The 21,872-nt window shown below is 45.9% G+C and overlaps 1 long non-coding RNA gene across 2 annotated transcripts; it reads left to right on the top strand.

Moving 5' to 3' along the window:
• Window positions 1-5,053: 5,053 nt before the first annotated feature.
• On the top strand, window positions 5,054-13,880 carry LOC144584235 (uncharacterized). Of its 2 annotated transcripts, XR_013538362.1 has the most exons (6): window positions 5,054-5,103; window positions 5,460-5,542; window positions 5,799-5,853; window positions 7,876-7,916; window positions 8,116-8,156; window positions 11,375-13,880. It is a non-coding gene; the product is annotated as an uncharacterized LOC144584235 (long non-coding RNA). The 2 variants fall into 2 exon arrangements; XR_013538361.1 differs by lacking the exons at window positions 5,054-5,103; window positions 5,460-5,542; window positions 5,799-5,853 and adding an exon at window positions 7,537-7,673.
• Window positions 13,881-21,872: the final 7,992 nt, after the last annotated feature.

Here is a 21,872-nt window from a genome sequence, read left to right as displayed (position 1 = left end):
CACTTTGTGAACCGCCGATCAGGTGTTTAAATCGCTGTCTTGCGAAGCTTAGGTCCTGAAAACACCTGTTTGCAAGCGTGGAGGGAGCTGTCCAAATAGTCGTCTAACGAAAATCTGTTTGCGAAGCAGGGACCAAACATTGTCCAGCGAAATTTCCCCATAGGAACCACTGTTTTGCGAATCGCTATAGCGATCGCAGAAAGCCAATGTCTAGCGAAAAAACTGTCATGTGGGGTAACTGTCTAGCGAGGCACCACTGTAGTGATTTACAGGGCCATAGCTAAGGTAAGGCGGGGGGGGGGGCTTTGTATCTGTGCACCAAAATGTAGAGCATACGAAATTCTAGAGGTGAATCGACTGGTGAGTGTTGGGGAGGGGGGAAACAGCACTACTTTTTACATTTTGCTTAAATTTCACCCTATGTGCAAAACAAAAAACAAACAACAAAAAAAAACCCCAAACCAAAAAGTTTTCAAATTAGCCAGGAGTTCCCAACCGGGGACCATTCTATGGCATTCCTGAGACATGCCACAGAATTTGGATTGATGGATTGAGACAGGAGTCACTTTCAAGGGAGTGGGCATTACAGGTGCAAACAAGATAAAAGGAATAGCATGCGTGTACTAGTTGTGTGAATGATGATCATCCACAGGCAACTTTGTATCTGTAGCCAAACCACACTTTCTAATTGTCAGGATGTTTTGCTACTAAACACAGCAGCAAGGCCATCTCCGTGACCAGGCCTGGCTCTTGTGATAGCTCTTGTATACAGTTAAAAAAGTGGCAGATGCTGTTCTGGATTTCAGGGTCCTGAATGTTTACATATTTGCCATGTGTGGCGTTCACCCTCGTGCCCCCTTGCTTGACTGCCCAGGCTTAGAGCACTCGAAGGCAAACAATCCCCTCTTTTACACTGCTGCCACCAGATGATCACTAAATCACCATTACTTCAGGAAGATGAAGATTCAGTTCCACACTTTCAAGTCTTTTAAATAAAACTTTTGTTTATTGATTACAGAAATTGATAGTGATTCATGAATATCTTCTATAGGTAAATTTATTATTAACAACAATCTTCTATTTGATAATACACTCCTAACTCTAATCAACTCTCAGATTTCCCCAAACTCCACACTCTATCCCCTTCTCCACTCTCTCACTCTCCTTTTTTTCCTGCCTGCCTGCCTGCCTCTCTCTCTCTGCTCCCCTCTCAGCAAGATGAATATGCATGAACAATTAACATAACAAACATGAACCATTGACATAATAAAGGGGAAACACTACACCATGACAACAGGGTCCTGAGCGGGACCTCTCACTTACCTTGGCCACCAACAGAAGGACCTCTGAGGCTTTCTGACTGGTAGTGTTTGGTGGCAACTGTTTCTCTGGCCATCCGTGGTTGAAATCATGTTCTACCATGGTTTGTTTTCTGGCATGGATCAGGGTAAGTGTTGAACACTTACATGGGGGTGGGGGTGTCTCAGTGGGTGCTGGGATGGAGGGGAGAGATGTGGAATGGGGTGATGCGCATGAGGTTAGGTCAAGGCCAACTGTGTATTCTTCTTACTCAATTGGAACAAAATTAGCTCTGAGTAAGAACCTGAAACACAATAACCCATCAAGAAAATGTCCCACATCTCTGTCATCCCACACATATTAGAGGAACCCTCCGGACCACACTGGAACTTTCTGTCTCGGAGTGGAATGCAGAGGATTGCAAAATCCCTCCATCAATCTATCAGTCAATAAAAAGTTATCCCTGTGTAAGAGAGATAGAGAGAAAGGAGAAAATGGAGAGTGAGCCGTCCCCTTCACAAAAGATGCCTCTGCGGGATGAAATAGAAAAAGGGGGAGAGACATTAGAGGAAGGGGCAAATGTAGAAGAAGTGGTAAAGGAAAAGATTGAGGGCTGTTTAGTAGAAGATAAAGAGGGAGAAAAGAGGGAGGAGTTAATCTTACCAGTTTGGGAGGAAGATATAGAAGACAAGAGGGGGAGGAGAGAATTCAGAATTGCAGGGTCAGGATAAGAGGAAGGGAGAAAGAAGACAGGAGAGATGGGAAAAGAAGCTGAATATGAAAGAATGAAATATCTGCTGGAAGACTTCCCTAATTTACAGACGGGAGGCCTACTGCCTAATCCTGACCATATCCAGTTAAAGGAAGTCCTGTCGGATCTACTAGAATAGACAGTGGTGGTATATCTGAGAGGGCAGGGACGTTGGAAGAAGGTGGTCCGGCTGGACTCCGCATTCAATCACCTGCCTCTGGAGGGTGACTGGGCCAGACATCCCCGTTGTGGGATCATGTGCGTGGTGAGGAGTACACCACTGAGGAGACCAACAGATCACGAACGGTTTGGACCAGCCCCCTTCCTATAACCCACCAATTCAAAGATAGAGCTGTCGACACCATGTTATGGACAGTTAAATAATATCAGTTTATTAGAACTGGTTGAGGCAATTGCTGATTCTCTGAATGTTCAGAATAATAAAACTGTTGATGTTTAAAAAGAATTTCCCTTGTTATTTCCCACCGAAAGAGGAACTGCTTCCAAACTATAAAGAACCTAATCACAATCCCCCAAACTCAAGCAATATTGAGGACCCCCAATGGCCATGGAATGGGATGCTGCCTCATTACTAGGATAGGGGCCAGAATAGAGTGGTCTGAAGAGAAGGGCTGACTTAAATTGCCGGAAGAGGTTCCTCCGAGCACAAGAACAAGGAAAGAAAGGAGGGGTCAAGCTGAAACAAAAGCATTTTGCAAACATGAAAAGCATTTCAGTGTCTCAGGGCTTAGCAACATTACTGATTAAGCTTGCGATGTGCATAGAATTTTTTTGGGAGTGTGATGTAGGAATCGTGGTCTGCATCTCCTTGATGGTGATTTTAAAAAGTGTATTTAGAATGAATTTGCAATGAATTTACCATGAATTTGCAGTGCATGGTATTTTTGTCCCACTAGGTGGAGCTCTCTACCACCTGCTACTTCTAGCCCTCTTAAGAATAGGTTTTCATAGAATATGTATGTTCAGGTCCTACAAATCTAGAGGTGTTGGCTGCTTTCTTCTGGAAAATTAGTTTTCTGAAGGCACATGTTGTTCTGCCCTTGGAAAACGACAACCACAAACATACTTCAACAGACTGATGGACAGCCAGACTATGTAAATGATATTCTGCAGTTACTGATAAATTTTCACCAAAGATTCCTCATTCATGGCACTGCTGGTTGAGGCAATACTGGGCATCTGCCCATGTTTCATCGCCCTTGTATAATAACACCTAACTCCATACAAGGTGAATGACTATTCTATGGATGACATCTTCACATCCCGCTGTCTAAGGAAATCACATAGCATCCTGAGAGACTCTTCCCATCCTGCTTATAACTTTTTTGAACTGTTACCATCTGGCAGAAGATATAGAACAATTAAGACTCGGACCACACGTTTTCTGAATAGTTTTTATCCCAGAGCTATAATTGCAATTAATAATGAGCTTAAAGACCACCAGTAGTGAATAATTAGTTGGACTGTGTTACTTGGCCTGCGGTGTAGATGTTTGTATTTTTAGTGGGGGACTTTTAGTGGGTGGGGAGTGTTTGGGGAATTTTATGTGTGTGCATGTGTCTGGTCTCTGGGTGTCTGTGAATTTCGTTGTATGGTATACTGTGTATATACTTACAATGACAATAAATTATTATTAATTTATGTTGCCTTTGTGATGGCTTTCGGGCTTCCTGGATCCATCTGCCTGTTCTCGGCTAAACATCATAGGGCAGGTCGCATAGGGCCTCAGTCACATCCTGTGGGGATTTGTGATGAATTTCACCTATTACATGGTCTGATTTCTTCCTTTTTTCATTCCTGAATAGTCTATGAGATTCAGAGGAGAATATGTTATCAATGCCTCTCCTGATGATCCGGTAAGGACCCAAAGACTTTCCTCACCTGAAAGATCCACCTGATTTTCCTCCCTTTGCATCCAACCCCTGGGAGAGAAGGGAAGGGCCGATCCCTTGATCACACAGTGTGGTGTGGGAGTGACACCTTCTTGAACCGTGAGAGCGAGAGTTTTTTCAGGATTCCAGGGAGATGAGGGCTCCAGTGGAGCTGGAGAGCGAGGAGAGCCCAGGTTCTGAGCTGGCCCGAACTCTCCCATTTGCCTCAACCGCCAAAGCGAATGGCACAAGGCTTGCTTGTTGGTGGTTTTGGCGGCGCTGTTGGGCTTCCCCCAACGATGGGGCGCTTTCTGCGGTGGCTCAGAGTAAGTGCTGAAGGCTCACCTGGGCGAGGGGTACACGATGTGTGCTGGGGGGTGGGAGAGAGAGGAGGGAGATGGGCCCTGGGGGATGGACGGACTGCGCGACAGGCAGAGCGAACAGGACATCCTTTCTTACCCGACCTCTACAATAACCTAGCTCTGAGAAATAAGAGCCTCCACCATAAGAGCCGTGAGAAAATGGTCGAGGGGGCAAGTTTGGAGCATCATGCTTGGTTCTCTGCTGGCAAGACCGAAGCGTAACAAAGCAGAGGCAGCCGGTACATCCACTGTTGGTGAAAGAGAAGGGGGAGAGGAGAGAGAGCGGGGCAAGGGCAGGAGGGACCAATGGGGGGGGGTTGGTTCATCCTTGAACCTGGAGCTTTGCAAAGACACCCCACGGGCTCTCCCCACCTGAAAGATCCACCTGATTTTCCTCCATTTGCATCCAACCCCTGGGAGAGAAGGAAAGGGCTGATCCCTTGATCACACAGTGGGGTGTGGGAGTGACACATACGTTAACCTTTATTTCATTTCATTTGCAGGAATCCAGTGTGATGAGGGAGCTGGAGAGCGAGGAGAGCCGTGGCTTTCCATGGTATATTTCCCTGGTGTGGGAAGGAAGGAGGGGGCAGGGGAGGGCTTTCCGGGTTCTCCGTCTGGGGCTGCCCACTGACCTCCCCCTTTGGAGGGGGTGGCTGGAGACCTGGTAGCCTGATACACCAGGCAGGCCTCCCCTTTTGGATTCTTACTCCTTCCAACATTTTCTTACAGCTCAGCCGTTCCAGCAGATTCCCTCCTCGATGCTGCTGACATCGTCCAGGGGCCCTTCTTTGCCTGGGTAAGCCAGGACTGCGGATCCTTTCGATGGGCATCTGTTGAGGGTGGGAGAGGGTGGCCTTCCTTTCAACTGAAGGAAGTTGAAAGACTGATTCCCTTCACAATCAGTCATTTTCTCCCCCCCTCTTTTTTTTAAGTTGGTGGTGGGAGTCCCAGGTAGGTCCTTGAAGGGGAGAAAGCCAACCCGTTTCCCCCTGCTCAGCCTCTAGTTTCCCATTTTTTCCCCAATCCAACCCCTTCCCACGCCTTTGCTTTAATTTCATTGAGAAATTCCCAGTTCTGCAAATAGAGTGTGGGTGAGTTCAGGAGAGGGAAGGTTTTGGCTTTCAATGAACTGACAGCTGACTCTGATTGCAGGACGTCCCCACTGTGAGCGACTCCCCTCTGGACGATGACAGCAGCACCGGGTCAGAGGACTCTGTCCAAGCACTTCTGCAGAGGTAACCCCTTTCTCTAGGTTTGGGTCCCTGCGGGTCAGCCAAACGGACAAGGCAGGAGGGCTGGCTTCTGGCCTATGGGCAGCGTGTTCGGTTCCTCCCTGCTCAGGGTTGGGCTCCCTGGTTGGGGGTACCCCAGTGGGAACTGAGGTCACTGGGAGGCCAAGGAAGCAGCCCCGAGATGGGGAGCCGAGAGGGTTGGGACTCCTGCCTTCCGAGCGCCGCCTGTCATTTCATGGCGGCTCCTTCTGTCTTCTAGCGAAATGGAGCCGGTGGAAATAATGACACGGACTACAATGTATTACTCCCTCACGGTAAGCAAGGAAAGGCCCGGATCCCCCTACCTCCCGAGGCATCCTATATCTTTCATCCAGGTCCTGACCTCACCCTCTGCTTGCCGGAGGCTGGGCTAGCCCTGCTTTCTGACCTCAAGTATGGTTTGGGGAGCGAGGCCGCTTAGGCTAACAACCTCGCTCTCGTTCACAGATCTCAGGAAATACCACAGAATGAAAGGCCTGGGAAGATCCAGAGAGGTGGGTTGTGCTTCGCCGAAGGACCCCTGAAGCCCCCCCCCAGGTAATGGCAGACCCTTCCCGAAGGGGAAGGACTGAGGTGGACACGGGGGGGGGGACCAGAGGGCTTCTGAGGGGCCCACACCGTGCAGTTCCTCTTGGCCCCTTGGACCTCTGCCGGGCTCGGCCCGCCCTGGCTTGGCAGGGAGAGGCCGAGAGCTGCCCAACCTCCCCCTCGGAGGCTCTCTCGATCCCCCTGAAATCCACACACGGGCAGACAGGCGGGGAGGGGGGCCTTAGTCCTATTGCTGGGTACAGCGAGAGGAGAGGAGAGGAGACCTACCAAAGCCCTCCCCGGACGGAGGGGGAGTCAACCCAAGTCCCGTGGATTCAGTGGCCCGGATGGGCGGTTTGGTTTAAGCCCTCGCTCTTTCTGAAAACCGTGCTCATTCACACTCGTGCAAAAGGGGAAATCTAGTGGATTCCTCCCTGGGATCTGCTCAGTGACCCTGGAGTTGAGCCATGTGAGGGGCTCTCCAGCAAGGAAGATGGGATTCCTCAGGAGTAGGCAGAGGCCAAGAGCCATCCCTCGTCATGGCAGGGAGAGGCTTTCTCTCGGTCCGGCGCCCACAAGAGCCAGACTAGCAGAGGACGGGAGCCTTTTGGGGAGCTGATCTCCCAGGCTCTGGAAACCCCCCTCCCTGAGAGGCTAGGCAGCCCCCGGCCCAAAATCTCCTAAGCCCCCCACCCCACGCCCACTAGGTCTTCTCATGCAAGAGCGTGTGAGATAGTGGCTACTGATGAGACAGAGAGTGAGCCGTCCCCTCAAGCGTCTAGTGTAAAGCAAACAGAAGGGAAGGAACAAGCAAGGGAAACAGTAGGATCAGAATGGGAAATAGGAAGTGATCAAAGGAAAGAGACAGAGACAGAGACAGAGACATGCAGGTGATCACACGGAGGAGACAGGGATGACGCGAGAAAGCCACGAAAGGGAAAGGCAGTAAAACCCGTCAGAAACGACCGAGGGAGATGAGAAGAAGAGCTGATGGTTGTGAGGGAAAATATAGATGTCTTTCTGATGACTGAAGAAGGCTGCTTATCCAAAGAGACGGAGAAAGTGACAGTGTTTAAGGAAAACATAACAGAGAAGCAAGATAAAGAAACCCAGGTGTTCTCAATGGCTAGGAAAAGACCGGCGTCAAACGTAGATGAAGAAACAGAAAAAATACTGACTAGAGAGAGTGTAAGGCCCACAATACTCTCTGGATGATGTCAGCAGCATCGGGTCAGAGGCCTCCGTCAGAACACTCCTGGAGAGGTACCCCCTTTCTCTTGGTTTGGGTCCCTGAGGTTCAGGCAAACAGACAAGGCAGGAGTCCTGGCTTCTGGCCTATGGGCAGCGTGTTCGGTTCCTCCCTGCTCATGGTTGGGCTCCCTGGTTGGGGGTGCCCCAGTGGGAACTGAGGTCACTGGGAGGCCAAGGAAGCAGCCCCGAAAAAAGAGCTGAGAGGGTTGGGACTCCTGCTTTCCAAGCGTCACCTGTCACTTCATGGTGGCTTCTTCTGTCTTCTAGTGTGGTGGAGCGACTGGAGGAAATCGCCAGAACATCTCTCTCTTCAACGGTAAGCAAGGAAAGGCCCGGATCCCCCTACCTCCCGAGGCATCCTATATCTTTCATCCATGTCCTGACCTCACCCTCTCCTGGCGGGGATGGCCCTGCCTGGCCTCTGCTTGCTGTAGGCTGGGCTAGCCCTGCTCTCTGACCTCAGGTATGCTTTGGCTAGCGAGGCCACCTTAGGCTGAAAACCTCGCTCTCGTTCACAGGAATCATCAGACACAGGAGAGCCAGAGGAAGATCCTGCGAGGTATGGTCTGGTGACCCCTGAAGCCACCCAAGGATGGCAGCACTTTCCTGAAGTTAATTTGAAAAGCTAAAAATAATAATAATACAACAGAAGGAGATGTGTAGAAATCAAACAGTCTGGGCTAGCCCTACTCTCTGACCTCAGGCATGGTTTGGGGAAAGAAGCACCCTTAGGCTGAAAACCTCCCTCTCGTTCACAGGAATCATCAGAGGCAGGAGAAGAAGAGGAAGATCTTGAAAGGTATGGTGTGCTTAACTAAAGGACCCCTGAAGCCCCCCAGGGAAGTCAACACCCTCCCTGCGAATTCTGAGTAGCAGCATAGTTTCTGGTATTGCATGGATTTGAAAGGATGAAATAACATGAGTTTGCATTCATTGTGGATCAGACAGAGTTCTAGCCCTCTACAGCCTGGAAACCTGGGTTTTTCCTTATTTGAAAGGAACCCACTCTCATCTCCCTCACCTCAGATAATGGGAACAGTGATCAGGGATGGGGAAGTTATCTTGTGGGACTATAACTCCCAGAATACCCTAGTGTGATCCCCTCTGTGCTTGCCTGCTGAGCAGGGTGGCTGGAATATGTCCTCCACCATGCGCTCCATCAATTCAGCGGGCTGTGTGTCAAGTTGAACACTCTTTATTGTAGTGTCAAGCGGTCTGGCACCCCTATTTGGCCCCTTTCCGTCCCAGTCTCCTTGTAGTCCATCTGCACTGACTCCAGTTAATACTTCCAGTGCTCACAATGGACAGCTGGGGCTGAGTTTGTGTCACATGTTCCAGTGGACTGGCTTTCCTTAGCAAGGGATGGTCTACCCTTATGGCAGAGGGAGTCCTGGCTCAGCAGTTCCTCTCACTCCCAGGGCAGCTGTAACAGTCTCTGGTGCTGGTGGTGTGAACTCCAGTGCCACTCCTGTATTGGGATGCACTATATATACCCACTGGTGAGTTCATTGGCTTTGACAATACTGGATGCACTATTCACCAGTCCCTTTTGGATTCTGCTCTTTTTCGTGTCCACTCACTTTCAAACAGATGTTTGCAGTCATGAGGGCTAGGAACATGATTTTGTTTTTGTTTTTTTACTAAAGCATTACTGAAACAGCAACGTCTATGTTGGCTTGGGCATGTTGTGAGAATGGCTGATGATTGGATTCCAAAAGATCTCCTGTATGGAGAATGAGTGCAGGGAAATCGCCCCACGGGGAGACCCCAGCTGCGATACAAGAATATCTGCAAGTGGGATCTGAAAGCTTTGGGAATGGATCTCAACATATGGGAAACCCTGACATCGGAGCGTTCAGCCTGGAGGCAGGCAGTGCATCGTGGCCTCTCCCATTTTGAAGAGACCCTTGTCCAGCGGGCTGAGGCCAAGAGGCAGTCCCGAAAGCAGCCAAATCAGGGAGCTGGACCGGGGACATATTGCATTTGTCTTCAGTGTGGAAAGGATTGTCAATCTCGAATTGGCTTTCTTAGCCACACTAGACGCTGTTCCAAGTCCTCCATGCAGAGCATGTGACCATAGTCTCTCGAGACTGAAGGATGCCTAAGAAGAATTGGTAAAGCTTTTTTTAAAAGCACCATATAGCCTATGCTGTGCATTGCTTGGCTCTATAGAATGCAGGTGCATTCTTTAGTTAACATGACTGTTTCCCTATTTCTAAGTGTACCACAAGGGAGCACTGTATACTCAAGTGTCACGAATCAGGATACAAAAGCAGGGTTCACATTTTAAAAACCTTCACTGCACAGCATGGCCAAAACCTGAGCTTAAACAAATCATAGGATTATCTTAGCCTTGTGTGTACCTGTAGCTGTGTCATCTCAACGGGATCTTCTTACAATGCATACAGTGTGTCTGATGTCATCTAATATGTTACTGTACTTTCTAATCTATACAATTTTACTTATCCAGGTTTTCCAAAAATAAGCCTATTGTAGCATTTCAGATTTGAGTAGTATAATTTAGAACACTGCACAGTGCAATTTAGGCAAAGAATAAAATATATAGTATATACACATATACATAACATGCGCTGTCAAGTCAATTCTGACTTTACAGCAACCCATTTCAGGGTTTTCCAGATTAAAAAATAGTCTGAAATATGTAGATTTCAATTCACTTCTTCTGGGGGGCGGCCCTGGGACTGTGCAGCTTGCCCAAAGCCACACAGGCTGTATGTATATATGTACATACATGTGGTATTCAATGTTAGTTTAGGCTAGGAGGTTCTAGCAGTTCAGAAAGTCACTTTTCTAAGCATTTGATCCCCCCCCTCAGTGGAAGCCGTTTCATCCGACTTTCTCAGGGCAAGCTGAAAGAGCACTTGAGTTGTACCTGGAAAATATCAAGGGAAAACCATCTCGGTTTCAATTTAGCTCAAAGAGGTGTACTTATACCCAGAGTTTGGAAAAGTTATCTTTTTTGGACAACAGTTCTCAAAATCAGCCGGGATTTGGAGCATTACAATCCAAAACAAAACAAAAACTTTACAAATTTTAAGTTCTAGGGTTCAGTTTACACCCAGGTGCCACAAAAGGATTCTTACTCTCAGATCTGTGCTAGCAGAGAAAGACACATTTGATAGCCAGCTTTCTCCTTCACTAGGAACAACACATGCAAGCACACTTTCTGGTAGTGCAGTCTATCAGTTCTTTTGGATTTCTACACATGCTAGCATACAAAAAGGAACACAGCCGGAGAACATCCAGTCTTTACTAAAACATTTGGAGGCACACAGTGACCCACTCTTGGTCTCTGGTGCCTTACTGATAGTACACAGGAGTGGGAACAGCTAAGAACCAATGCCTGCTTCTTTGTCACAGACCACAAATTGGCCTCCAAAATGGTGGCCTGGCTTAGTGCTCTTGTGGGTCTAACCCGATCTGCTCTAGAGCAATTCCTTGGTGGGGTCTTTTGGAGAGCGTCCTTGCTACAGAAAAGATCCATCTCTGAAAGATCTCTCTGGCAACAGGCATCAGACCTTTTCCCCCTTGCTCGTTTTCCCAAAATGGAAGCATTGCCATCAGCCTCAAACAAGAGTTCGGCCCTCACATAAGTCCAGCTGGTCCAGAGAAGCTTATGGGCCCAGCTGGTCCACCTGGCCTTCCGTGTGTTAAGAACTGCCTTTGAAGCCAGGTCTCTCTCTTTTTTTGCTCACACCATGGACTCCTTGGCTGCCTTCTGGGCCTGCTGGCAACTGTAGAGCCATTTAATGACCCAGACATTTTGCAGCAATTTTGGACAGCCTTGAGATCTGAGTTCCAAATCTAAGTTAAGAGTCTTCGGGTCTGAGTCTCAATTCCCTCTTGAAAAGAAAAAAATGGGGAGAGGTATGTGTGTGGGGGGGTGCTGAGGGAGGTCTTCAGCATGGGAGTGGGGCAGAGAGTTTGGATCAGCCTTGCCTTAACCCTCACCCCCCAACCAGCCCCTTTGATCTCTCCCTCCTTTTCTCCCTCCAGAAGACCGAAACGTTCCCACCAGACCAAGAGGCCTGAGGAAGAGGAGGAAGCTCCACAAAGTTCCAGTGCAGCAACCTCGCTAGAGGAATCCATCTTGGAAGGCAGCCACCAGTGGAGAGGTGGAGGTTTCAATAAAGACACCACCTTCCCCGTTGGGTTGGCCTGATGGATGGCTGCCTTGGCAACTCCGCTAAGCCAGGATGCTTTGGGAGATGGTTTCCCTCCCCCTTACTGCGTCCTTTTTATTCACTGACTCGGACTTGACTTGTGACTGGGATCCATTTTTCTAAGTCGCGTTTCTGAGACCTTATTATCTTAATGGAGACCTGCACAAGAGGCAGGCAAATGGCTGTTCAGAGATTGCTGAGTTCTCTAAGCACAGGGAACAGATGAACACTTCTGGGGTGGGAACCTTGTTTTGAAGCCATTGGCAATTCGGTTTGACAGTTGGGTTCTGAGGCAGTTGGCTTTTGTCCTAGTATAGTGTGATACAGTACAAGAAAAAGCCTCAAAGCTTTTTCCCAGGGCCTGAGGTCCCATCAGACTTCCTCACTGCCTGCCATCCCTAAATTCTTCTCCTCAGTGGGCTAAAAAGGCGAGGGAGGGAATCACTCCTCAAAGCCTTCAGGAGTAGTGATTCACAGATCCATAAGTAGAGCAAGGCAAAAGGGGGGGGGGGGGTTCGTATCTGTGCACCAAAATGCCAGAAGTGAATCTACTTTGGGGGGGGGGAAGGAACACCCTAACTCTATTAACTTCCCCCTTTTTCTGAAAACATAAACTTTCTTCGTTGCTTTGGAATCAACGTTGTGTTTCTGCTCAACTTTAACTGTTTACCGCCTCTCAACCACCCTGCTTAAATGGTGAATGAATGCGATGAGGGCAGTCTTCTTTGAAAATAAAAAAAAGAGACTCTTATCATTTGTAATATTGGTGTGTTGTTGTCTGTATGGCTACACACAATGGTTGAATGAATTACATGCATGGGGATGATCTGCAGATGGGTATTAGAGCATTTAGGTATGGTGCTCAATGCTGATCAGTTGCTGAGAATGAATAGGGGAGGAGACGAGTGAGAAATGGCAGTTAATTCGGTTTGACAGTTGGGTTCTGAGGCAGTTGGCTTTTGCCCTAGTATAGTGTGATACAGTACAAGAAATGCAACATTGAAGGCTTTTTTTGCTGCTGTTTAAGTATCCAGAGATTTTCTTTTCCTCCTCCCTACATGTCTGTCATTTCAAAATAAATTCCTTTTGTTTTGTCCAACATAAATTCTCCTTGTTATTTTTTCCCATTTGGTTTTAATTGTTTTACATAGCAATCAAACATTAGGCCCATGTGCCAGGAGACTACGCGAGAGTAGTTTTATCAAGGTGGTTCTTCTCATCATGTATTTAATACTGTGGGGTTTATGTTATTTTAAAAAATACCAGCAGGATCAACATGGCACTGGCCAGAAGACAGATTTAATAGAAGTAACCCCAAAGGCTGGGAGAGGTTTGGAGGTGGTTGTCTCTGATAAAACACCAGAACTAGCAGCAAGAGCTTCTTCCAAGTGCTATGCTTTATTTATTTATTTATTTATTTATTTGAGATAAAACAGTATTTAATGCTCACAATGGTGAGTATAGAGATACAAAAGGAACAAACAAATACCATACAAATAACATTACCAGCACCAAAACACATTCAAAACAGTAAAGCACAACAATCCATTTAAAACTGCCAGTCAATCAGAAAAACTTTGCCTGAAGAGAAAGATCTTTGCCTGCCTGCAATAGGACAGCCAAGATGGGGCCAGCCTGGTCTCCAGTGGGAGGGAGTTCCAAAGTCTGGGAAAGGCAACAGAGAAGGCCCTTTCCCTTGTGCCCACCAAATACATCAGTGAAGGTGGCAGGACTGAGAGGAAGTCCTCTCCTGATCATCTCCAGGCTCATAAAGGGAGAGGTGGTCATTGAGATAGCTTGGATTCAAGCTGTTTTAGTGCTTTATAGGCCAGGAGCAATATCTTGAATTCATTCTGGAAACGGATTGGAAGCCAGTGGAGCTGCTGTAACAGGGGGCTTATGTGATCCCTGTGGACAGCCCCAGTTAGCAATCTAGCTGCCACACTTTGGACCTACTGAAGTTTCCTGACATTTTACACAGGCAAACGCATGTAGAGTGGGTTACACCCATTCAGCCTGGAAGTGACTAGGGCATGTGTCACTGTGGCCAGAGGAGACCTCTTCAGGAATGAGTTCAGCTGGCGCATTAGCCTTAACTGTGCAAATGCTCTCCTAGACACTGCCAAAACTGGGGCATCCAGACTAAAAGACAAAACTCCAGGAGCCCCCCCCCCCCACACATACAACTGCTTTGTGAAAGAATCTGTCTTATGGGCACCTGAAGCTGAGCTTCGGCATGTTATGTTGATGGAGGAGCAGAACCAACCAAACGTAGCTTTCTCTTCTGTAGCAATCCCTAATGTAAAACAATACTGGTCTCTGGTTTCTGTGGAAGATCTCACATTGCAAGTGTCGCTATCCCTAAGTGGTCTGTTCTAGTTCATAATTCATGCACCAGCATAAGAAGATGCAGGACAAGGCTAATATCGTCATGCAAATGGCATGAGTTGCAGTAAAATTTGGGGAGTTGCTCTCTCTCTTTCTGCATCTACCCTTTGAATGACTGCCATTATGAATGACTGTCCTCCAGGCTGGAGGAAGAGCGGATCTTAGGCTGGGTTTCAGCCAAAAAAACGTCCCCCTCCTGCTTGTCTTGTTGTGCATTGTAATCTTCTTGAAATTATCACAAAATGATTGGTAAATTTATACCTCTAAATATAAATTAGCCTAGTCAGGGTCCTCTAGTTTGGTGATCTATATGAGACCCTCCCACATAAAGCTTTTCCCATTCCCTAGACTGGCCTGCTCTGCCCCATTGCCAGCCTCCAGCTGTCAGTTTAGTCAGTTTCCAAATGGCTGTGGAGCCAGCGGTTGGCAGTTTGATTCCCCACTAGGGAAAAGAGCCAGCTTGGGCAAGTTGCATTGTCCCAGGAAACCACTTCTGAGTCTTCTCCACCTGGAAAACCCTAGAAAGAGCCACCATAAGCTAGAATTGACTTGATGGGACATTATAATTGTTGTCATAAGACTAGCCTGCTCCCTCAGGTGTGGCAGAGCGCCCTGTCTCATTGCCAGTGTCGAACAGGCAACTTGGTCAGCTTCCATATGGAGAAAGCCACACAGTGTTTAGAGAAAGGAAAACGTTCTAAGAGACCTGTGGTGGCAAAGAGGGAGCACACAATCCAGTGGAAAGAGAAAGCAGAGGCCTAGTAGAGAATGCCTTCAAACAAAGACAAAGTCTCTCAAAAATTTCAGTGATAACCACACTATCTGACAAAGGTTCCCTGCCATTAACATTGTGAGGTGGTCCCCTGAGGAGAAAACTGTTTAAAAACAAAAAAACACCACAGCCTCCCGGCATGAGTCGTGCACGCCTGGTGGTAAGCCTGGCTTGTGACGTCACTTGAAACGCTGCGGTGAAAACAGACACTTTTGTTTATTTGAATTCTGCCATTGTCTGCGCACTTGTGAGCGGGCTGGATGGTCAAAGCTGCAGCTGGGAGGAAGACAAGGGTCCCCAACGCCTCAGACAATATGCTCCTGGCAGTTGGGGACGGGAAGAGCAACTTGGAGAGGGAGAGAGGATTGAGAGAGAGAGAGAGAGAGAGAGAGGCCTATGGGTGCTGAAGGATTACATCACACAACCACTTCTTCTCGCACACAGACCATGCGATTTGTAGATTAGCTACTTCAAGCCTACATTTAGTGTCGTGCCATTTCAGGCACTTAAGGAGAGGAACCGGAAACCAAGTCCCAATCACCTCCATTTTGTTTTTCAGTCCCCCACCCCATAGGAATATTCCTGAGGAACATTAATATTGCTGGCCAGCTCACAGTACGGTAGATTTCCTACCCTGTTTCTCCAAAAATAAGACCTAACCTGAAAATAAGCCCTAGTAAGATACTTCAGGATGCTTGCAATATAAGCTCTACCTCAAAAATAAGCCCTAGTGAAGTGAAATCCCGCCCTCCACCCCTGTGCAGTAACCAGAAGATGACATGACTGTATTTGAATAAGACTAGAGTACTGTACAATTCCCAGCAATCTTGCCAGCATAGCTGGTGGTGAAGGCTTCTGGGAGTTTTAGTCCAAGAACATGGATTTTTATATTTTAAAAAGTTAGGAACTCTCTCTCTCTCTCTCTCTCAAGTCCCATGCAAGCAACAAAACACTCTCCCTCATGGAGAGGAATGTCTGCTATGAAAAGACAGGCTTTCTTTCAACCCCTCAGGGTACACATGTCCACAGCCTGCATGGGGGAAATGAGGAAGGGAATTAAAGAAGAGTTTGGGCCCAGACCTGACATTGATGTTGTGATATTTGTTCTTAAGTCTTTAACTGAGAGGTGGCCAAGTGTTTTGGAGGTCAAGGGGGTCAATTTGCTGCTCCAGAACCTTCCAGATGCCACAAAATGTGCTGAAAATTAGCCAGAAAATGAAACTGGCAGTCACTAGAAATCGCCTTCTAGTTCTGAAAAATGGAGAACTGAGGGGAACTAATGGTGCTGGGGTGTGTGTGTGTTGTGATCCACCTAAAAGTGAATAGTGGATTCCTTTGAGGAGCAGTCCCAGGCTAAACTTTGCCTTCCCTGGTTTTAAGGTATCGCAGGACTTTAGGGCCTCATGGCGCAGTACTCTGGTCAATACAGTACTGTATCTCAGTTCAATCCTGTGCTCAGGTAGCTGGCTTGAGCTTGCCTCAATCTTCCATCCATTTGAGGCGGGTAAACTGAGTACCCAGCTTGCTAGGAGAGGGGAGCAATATGCAGCCTGCATAATTAAATTGTAAACCACCTAGAGAGTGCTTTACGTACTATAGGGCAGTATATAAACAGCACCCTTTGCGTTGCCTTGCCTTTCTCTTTTTTTCATTCTATACAAAACAAAATGGTTATAAGCTGCCCAGAGACCTTTGGGTAGTGTGGGCGGCATCTAAGTTAAATAAATCAAATAAAATAAATGAAAGGAACTGGTTCATCCACGGAAGTCCAGATTATAAATGAGAGACGAAGTCTCAGGATGTAGAAAATAGAATCTAGTTCTTTATTCTGTATTCTTTAAATGGGTCATTAAAAAGCTCTGGCTCAATTAGTTAAGTGAAACCCCACCCTCCACCCTTGTACAGCAACTAGAAGATGACATGACTGTATTTGAATAAATGTAGATTGTTGTCCATGGAAAAAATGAAAATCCCCTGAAAATAAGCCCTAATGCATTTTTGGAGCAAAAATTAATGTAAGACCCTGTCTTATTTTCTGGGAAACATGGTACGTACAGCTCATTTATAATCTGGATTTTCATTCTACCCACAGTTTATTATTATTAGGTCTGCAAGATTTGGTTGGCAACAAACATTTTGTCTGACTAAAGCGGTGCCCGTGCTTAATTGTTTAGTGTGTGGGCCCTATTTAATTCTTCATTTATCCTAAAACAAATGCACGCAAAAACAAGAAAACAAGATTTTTTTTTAAAAAAAATTAAAACCCACAAGCTGCAATTGCATGTCTTTGTTAGCTTATCCAGGCCTCAAGGCAAGCTAGACAGCCATGACCTAGTCTAAAAAGAGATCTGCTTCTCTTGTTTTTGCTGTCTGCAGCTGAGAATCCAGACTTCAGAATAATTTAAATGGGGATGGGGGCAGGGAGAAAGAATATATTGAGTCCCTGGTATTATTGTAATTGGAAACAGCCTCCTAGGCTCTGGACACATACAGATGGGGAATGGCAACTGACACAGGTCCAGATAGGTCAATGTTGATGATAGGGGGTACACACAAGTACAGTGGTGCCTCGCTTAACGATTACCTCGTTAAACAATGAGACCGCTTGATGAAGTTTTTGTGATCGCAAAACGATGTTTTAATGGTAAAAATTTGCTTAACGATGATCGATTCCCTGCTTCGGGAGCCAATTTTTCGCTAAACGATGATTTTGAAACAGCTGATCGGCGGCTCTAAAATGGCCTCCCGCTATGCAAAATGGCTCCCCCCTGTGTTTTCAGGATGGATTCCTTGCTTTACAGGCACCGAAAATGGCTGCCCTATGGAGGATCTTCACTGGATGCTGAGGTGTTTAGCCCATTGGAACACATTGAACCGGTTTCAATGCATTTCAATGGGCTTTTTCATTTCGCTTGACGAGGATTTCGATTAACAGAGATTTCAACGGAACAAATTATCCTCGTCAAGTGAGGCACCACTGTATTTTAATGTGAAGGTATTTTCCTTGCAAAACCAAAAATAAAATAAAGTCAAGTATAAGCAACCATAAAAGGGACGTGGTGGCGCTGTGGGCTAAACCGCAGAAGCCTGTGCTGCAGGGTCAGAAGACGAGCAGTCGTAAGATCGAATCCACGCGACGGAGTGAGCTCCCGTCGCTTGTCCCAGCTCCCGCCAACCTAGCGGTTCGAAAGCATGCAAATGCAAGTAGATAAATAGGGACAGCGTTCCGTGTCTAAGTCGCACTGGCCATGTGACCACGGAAGTTTGTCTTTGGACAAAACGCTGGCTCTATGGCTTGGAAACGGGGATGAGCACCGCCCCCTAGAGTCGAACATGACTGGACAAAAATTGTCAAGGGGAACCTTTACCTTTACCTTTTTATAAGCAACCATATTAAAACACGATAAAAATAAATAAATAAATACAAGCATGTTTACATACAGCCCTGCAGATTATCTGGTTGCCCCAAGGAAATGCACATCCTAGCCTCAAAATGAATGATGGAATCAATAACATTTGTGCAAATGTTCTTGGTCCCAGAGAAAGCCGCCTGCGGCCATCTGATGCGCCTTTCCTGTCCTGCATGAAAATCAGTTTTCTTTTCTTTGCAAAGCATGTGCTTTACCCTACAGCTATGGCTCTGGTGCACACAGCGAACTCTTTTTAAGCCGCTGGTTGGACAAGTTCAGGTTTTTTGGACTGCAATATCAGTCAGCATGGCAAGTGCCTAATTTGCTTGGCCTGCTAAAGCATTACCCAATAAGGATTTCGAAACTTATTTGGTAACAACATGAGTGCCCTGGTCCATGTTAAGCAGGGAGAGCTGCAATATAGCACCAATTACTAAAGACACTAGCACAGTGGGAGTTCTAAGGGGGTTTGTCAAGAGACCTGGATTACTATGCCTCAGCCTGCTCCAATTTTAAGGTAAACATTTCCCTAATAAATGATTCCGGGCAGAACAACATGAGGTTGTGGCAGTTGGAGATAGATCTGGCTGCTTACCTCCTTTCCCAAGCGTACAATCTCTCACTGGGGGCTGGCTCTCAACACAAAAGCCTAAAGACAATGATTTCTTTATGGTGGTCTCATTTTAAGATTCAAGGAAACAATAGGCTGCCATGCATCAGTCTGGCTCCCTATGGAAAGCAACCACTGCATGAAAGCTTCTCAAGCTGTGTGTAATTCGGAGGCACAATAGCAACCCTGGCTCAACAGCAGCATTTATATACACTTGCTGGCAATCTCTATGCCAGGAGTTTTGAAATACACGACTCCCAGGGAAACTAGCAATCATCTAGGACAGTGGTTCTTAACCTTTGTTACTCGGATGCTTTTGAACTGCAACTCCCAGAAACCCCAGTCAGGACAGCTGGTGGTGAAGGCTTCTGGGAGTTGCAGTCCAAAACTCCTGAGTAATCCAAGGTTAAGAACCAGTGATCTAGGATAGAGAGCAAGAAAAATAAAAAATAAAAATAAAGAAGACAAAAACATTGTGGTACCTTGAAGACGAACTGCTATATAATTTAATGGGAGCTTTCGTGGCCAAGCTTACTTCTTCAGACTAGAACAGAATGGCCTTGTCAGTATGTTCCAGAACACTGGGGGAGTAATGATTCCCCAGACATAGATGGGCTTAAAACTGTGTTTAACACTGGTGCAGAGCCCAGGGTTGGGAGTTTGATTACCCAGTGTGGCTCTGGAGAAAAAAGCCAACCTACCGTATTTTTCGCACCATAAGACACACTTTTTTTCCAAAAAAACATTGGGGGGAAATGTATGCGTCTTATGGAGCGAAATTCCCAGATTATTTTTCCTGTTTTCTTCGCCTAAAAATTTGGTGCGTCTTATGGAGAGGTGCGTCTTATGGAGCGAAAAATACGGTATGTGGCCTCTAGCAAACAACATGGTCCCAGAGGAGCTCAGAAGGAGGGGTTTTAAAGCACTTTATATATTGCACATTTGCTCAGAGGTGCCAAACTAAATAGATCCAAATTCTAAAAAGACCTCTTACGAAGCGTGTTGCTGTTCCTGGCCATTTGTCCCTGTGGCTCCCTGGATAGCAACCACTGCATGAAAGGGTCCCTGGTCAAAGCAAAAACAAAAGCTGAAGAATATGCTTACAGAATGCCATATGACAAAGGATGGAAGGAACTGACCTGTAATCCGTAAAAGCTCACAATGAAATAAATCTTAGTCCTTAAAATGCCACTGTACTTTTGTTTTTGTCACATATACTGCTTATCAGGAAATACCTCAAGCTTGATTTTGATAGGATGCACAACAGTATCCACAGATATCTGTGGATGTTTCATTGATGGCAGCTTTCACTCACCAAAATCTATAAAATTTTGAGAAAATAACGACATATAATGAGCTTTTAAATGAGGAAGGACTATTAAAGACAAAAGATCAATTAGAGAGTCAAGGACTGACTTTTTCATGGTGGCCCCAACTACAACTACAATCAATCTATAATCACGACAACAAAACACGAGGATTTTATAGAGAATACATAGCACTTGATAAAATATTACTCGCTACAGAAAAAAACAAATTCAAAAAGTATATACATTTTTATTGCAATGGGACACCCAAGATGAAGAGGTTAAAGAGACAATGGTAAAATGGTCAAATATTTTTGGATATAGTATAGGTAGAGCTTGAGAAATGGCAACAAATGTGGACCAAAAATCTTAAATTAACATTAGCAACGTCTTATTAAGAAAATCTATACAAAATGTTTTATAGATGGCATCTCCCTCCATCCAGACTTGCAAAAATTTCTGCCAACATCTCTAATAAGTGCTGGCAATGCAAAAACCAAGAAGGAACTTATTATCACACATGGTGGACATGTGATATCGCAAAGAAATATTGGGTCAAAATTCATACATGGATTAAACAAATGACTAAGCAAGAAATACAATTTAAACCAGAAATGTTCTTATTGGGATTAATGCCAAATAATATAAATAAGCAAAGTTATTATATAATATCACATGTCCTGACCGCTGCTAGATTAGCATGGGCACAGGTATGGAAAGAGGGAGACCCGCCAAAAGACAAATTGATTATTAAAAAATATTACAGTGTGCAGAAATGGACAGACTAACAAAGAGACTAAAAGGGCAAGAAAAATCAACTTAGTACGAAAGCTGGAACCTATTCTATGAATGGTAGAAAACAAAAACTTTGTAATAAATAGAAAGTAAATGACCAAAATGAATAATATGGAGAAGATATTGCTAAAAGAAATGTATTATTATACAAAAGGCTATATATATAGCCTACAAGCCTTTTGTATAATAATACATTTCTTTTAGCATATATATATGAATGGTGTATTTTACATATTTGTAAGTTTTATGTTGGGAAAATAAAATCTGAAAAAGATATCTTGGATGGGTGATGTGGAGAAGTCAAACAAAAGACTAGTACTAGAAGAGAAGAAACCTTGTGTTTTGTCTGTGAGGTGTCTTTCAAGCCTGAGTTCTTAGGGTTTCCTGCTGGCTCTTTTCAGGTAACCTTCTAATGACTGTATATTTGATGCATGCCTCTGTGGCACATATAAGTGTACTTAGTGCAAATCTAGCTAACTGGGATTAGCAATGGGAGAGTGTGGAAGAGACATTAAATACATCTGTCACCTCAGGCTTGTTGGGAGAAAGGATATAACTAGAACAAATAATGAAGAGTGTGCTGAAGTTACAGGAAGTAGATTTTGGTTGAATATCAGGAAAAACTTCCTAAGAGCAGTACAGCAATGGAATCAATTATCTGGAGAGGTGACGAGTGCTCCAACACTGGAGGCATTAAAGAGAAATGTAGGCAAACACCTGGCAGATATCCTTTGATTTGTATTCCTGCATTGAGCAGGGGGTTGGACCCGATGGCCTTAGAGACCCTTTACAACGTCATGATTCTGTGATTTGAAGCAAGCCAGCCATCCAGCCCGCGAGGAAGACCAAACATGAGACAGACGGACTCCCTTAAAGATCCCACAGGTTTGAATCTGCAAGAACTGAGCAGAGCAGCTGAGGATGGGACATTTTGGAGAGCGCTCATTCATAGGGTTCCCATGAGTTGGAGGTAACTTGATGGCACATAACAACAAACTAGCCCCATTCCCCAGGTTAATGGCCCAGGCTTCAGGTTCATGGACAGCTGA

The sequence above is a fragment of the Pogona vitticeps genome, chromosome 9, assembly GCF_051106095.1.
Source record: "Pogona vitticeps strain Pit_001003342236 chromosome 9, PviZW2.1, whole genome shotgun sequence".
Lineage (NCBI taxonomy): Eukaryota > Metazoa > Chordata > Lepidosauria > Squamata > Agamidae > Pogona > Pogona vitticeps.
Note: the sequence above shows the minus strand (reverse complement) of the source record. Positions and strands in the feature narration are given on the sequence as shown.